The sequence below is a fragment of the Tupaia chinensis genome, unplaced genomic scaffold (genome assembly GCF_000334495.1).
Source record: "Tupaia chinensis unplaced genomic scaffold, TupChi_1.0 Scaffold000704_1, whole genome shotgun sequence".
Lineage (NCBI taxonomy): Eukaryota > Metazoa > Chordata > Mammalia > Scandentia > Tupaiidae > Tupaia > Tupaia belangeri.
Window position 1 is genome coordinate 2,855,168 of NW_006160227.1, and position 3,939 is coordinate 2,859,106.

A 3,939-nucleotide genomic window follows, 5' to 3' on the forward strand; every position below is an offset into this window, starting at 1 on the left:
GGCCAGCAGGTGGCATGGTGGTTAAGGTGCTGGACACTTCCACCTGGCCAACCACAGTTCGAGTCCTGTGGCTTACTTTCTCGCTTTCCATCTCTGTCTCCCTCTCTGTCCCTCTCTGGTGAAATGTAAAAAATAAATAAAGTTAGATAAAATAGTTCTGTAAAAAGAAAAAACTTAAATATATTGGTGGAGGATTAGCCCAGAGTTCACAGGTAGGAACATTGTCATTACAACCCTCCTTGTAATCGGGAGGCAGGAGGCTGAGTGTCCATGAGTGACATCAGAGTGGCTTTGGAGAAGGAAGATGGGGTCATTGCCGAGGAATGCAAAGGGCCTGTAGTGTTATAGTTTACTCACAGTCTACTCAGCGAGAACTGAGAGGGCCTCCAGACACAGTCAAATTACAGGAGCCCTTTATTTTTGGGGTGTGGGAGTTGGGAGGTTTTTGCTATAGGCCGCGTGCACTCGCCAGAAGGACAGAGACAGAGAGACAGAAAATGAGAAATCGCCCCCCAGGGGGGATGGCCATATCGCAATCCCTTTTCCTCCATTCTCCTCTCGGGATCTTGGGCATGCACGCACATGCGCCCAGTGTGAGTTTAAGCCACCGGGTCTGGGACTCTAACCATCGTTGACTACATGGGATTCCAGTGACATAGCCATTACACCAACCGCTGGTCCCACCTGGGGCATCTTTAGGGTTGGGGACTTTTTTTTTTTTTGGAGAGGTTATTTTTTTCGCTATAGGGCGCATGCACTCGCCAGACAGAGAGAGACAGAGAGACAGAAAGCGAGAAATCACCCCCCAGGGGGGATGGCCACGCCGCAATCCCTTCTCCTCCATTCTCCTCTCGGGATCTTGGGCATGCACGCACATGCGCCCAGTGTGAGTTTAAGCCACCGGGTCCGGGACGTGAACCATGGTCGACTACGTGGGAATCCAGTGACATAGCCATTACGCTAACTGCTGGTTCCCAGGGTTAGGGACTTTTAATCCTTACACAGGCACAGTGGCATCTTCTTGGTCTTCACGGCTCAGGGCAAGGGGTCTGAAGACTGTTACATACTAAGGGACATCTTAAGGTAGGGAGTTTCAGGTTACTTAGCAAAGACAGTAGGAGTGTTACTCACTCTGTTTATTCCAGGCAAAAGGAGAAGGCAGGCTTCCAATATGGAGAGGAGTTCAACATGGCGGAGCTTCTGCTTCACTAGAAGCTGGAAAAGACAGACAAACGGATCCTCCTCTGGAAGGAAGGCAGCGTGGCTGACATGTTCTGTCGAGTAGCCTGGGAAGGCTCGATTCAGACTTGACCCTCCAGCAGTCTGCGAGAATACATGTGTGTTGTTTGAAGCTGCTTCATCTGTGGGAACCAGTTATGGCAGTTAAAGGAAACTGGTTCAACTGATAGTGATGGTAGGAATAACACCTACTACGTGGCAGGCATGTGTGTGGCTGTTTTGTGGATTATCTCATTTAATCCTTGTAAGCGTCCCAGCGGTGAGAGCTGCTGTCTCCGCAGTACAGAGGAGAAAATTGAGACTAAGAGGTTAAATGACATGCCAAACCAGACAGAGACTAAGGTCAGATGGTAACTAAGGCCAGCTCTGTGGCCTGGTGGTTAGGACAGCCAGATCCCACACAGCCAATCACAGGGTTCAAGTCCTGGCTTGAGAAACACCCTGGGCACACATGAACGGGTGCCCAAAATCTTGAAAGGAAGAGAAGGGATTGCGGTACGACCATTCGCCGCGGGGCGCACCTTCTCCCCTCCCTCTCTCTCTCTTTCTGTTTCTCTCTGGTAAGCATCTGCAGCCTCTAGCAAATAAATAAACACCACTGAGTTCATTATTTACGTGCTGTTTACCTGTAGAGAAGGGACCCAATATAGATGAACTTCACTTGACCAAGCAAGTCGAGGGTTCACGTAGAAGGAGGAAGTGGGTCAGCAAGTGGCGGGGAGGTTCAGGCAGCTGGATCCCACGTGGCTACCAGTGCAGTTTGCATCCCGGACCTGGTGGCTTGAAAATCACTCTATGGCATCAGCAGTTAGCTTAATGGCTATGTCGCTGGACTCCCACGTAGTCGACTGCGGTTCGAATCCCGGACCCAGTGGCTTAAACTCATGCCAGGCGCGTGTGTGTGCGTGCCCAAGATCCCGAGAGGAGAATGGAGGAGAAGGGATTGTGGCATGACCATCCCCCCTGGGGGGTGATTTCTCGCTTTCTGTCTCTCTGTCTCTCTCTGTCTTTCTGGCGAGCACACGCACCCTATAGCAAAAACCTCTCTAAAAAAAAAAAAAAAATGAATGAAAATTTTTTTCCAAGAGTTTGTTCAACCAGACTTCTTTTTCTTTGAAAGAATTATTTTATTTAACTTTATTTATTAATTTATTTTAATATGACCAGAGTGGGACAGAATGGGAGAGAGAGAGAATGAGGAAGCAAGACTCGAACCTCAGTCGGCCACATGGGAGTCCAGTGCCCTTAACCACCATACCATCTGCCGGCCCAAAAGGACGAAATGGGAGCTGCGTTGGGTTGCCCAGAAGGCTGGGCATGTAGCTGTCTCCGTAGACCACGGTCAGGCATCGTGGTTGTCTCTGTCCTGGCTGTGCACGTCTGCACGGCCGCCCCATCACAAGTTCTCGCTAGCATGGCTCCCGGCTGACTGCTCCCCTGCAGGCCGGTGAGTCCCTCACCCCCCAGCCCCACACATCACAGTCTGCAGAAGCACAGAAAACGCTCCGTCTTGGGTCCACAGGAAAGCCGTCCCGGCACCCGTGGGCACTCATACTCCTCCCCCCCTCTCCCTTTTTCCCTATCTCCCCGAGTGAGCTGGTCCATCCAGGCGTGGACCTCCTGTGACCATGACCTTCACCTCACAGACTGGCCAAGACCGGGCCGCTGCAGAGTCATGCACCCCTCCATATTACCACCATAAGGATAGGGACTCGGAAACCTGAGCATGCTCTGCTGATTCTGCGCAGAATAAGCTACTAAGAAGCTTAAGCTAATATTTTCTGTAAGCTCCAAGTCACACGTGTACAAAGCCACCCCTGCCTTAGCGACAGGGCGTCGGCATGCGTCTTCACCTGGTTTACGAACGCGTGGCTCCTCCCGTGTATTCCTACACCTGTGCTGTGACGGCCTGGACCGCTGTCCACCCCGTGGCGTCCTTTCCTATACTGTGTGTTCTCCGGAGCTGGTCGGCATTACGGACAAGCCCTCTCAGACTTGGGCTCCCCCAGAACACCAGGCCACACTCTTTTTTGGAGAGGTTTTTGCTATAGGACGCGTGCGCTCGCCAGAAAGACACACAGAGAGACAGAAAGCGAGAAATCACCCCCCAGGGGAGATGGCCACACCACAATCCCTTCTCCTCCATTCTCCTCTCAGGATCTTGGGCATGCATGTACACGCGCCCGGCGTGAGTTTAAGCCGCCAGGTCTGGGACTCGAACCACGGTCAACTACATGGGAGTCCAGCGACATAGCCATTACGCCAACTGCTGGTCCCTGGACCACACTCTCTTTTCAGTGTGTTGTCTTCTTTTATTTTTAGAGAGATTTTTGGTATAGGGTACGTGCACTTGCCAGAGAGACAGGGAGATAGAGAGAGACTAGAAATTAACCCCCGGGGGGATGGCCACACCACAATCCCTTCTCCAATCTCCACTGGGATCTTGGGCACGCACGCACACGCACCTGGCATGAATTTTAAGTTACTGGGTCCGGGACTCGAACCGCTGTCAACTACGTGGGAGTCCAGTGATGTAAGTGTTTTGCTATCTGCTGGTCCCGGTGTGTCGTCTTCTAAACCGCGGGCTTAGGCCACAGTATCTCACACAAGGCCTGGGCTTGTTCTGGAAGAAAGGGATAGACAAGGCCACAGAGCCCCATTGGTTACCTTGAATGTTTATGTCCCCTTCTGAGCCTCGGC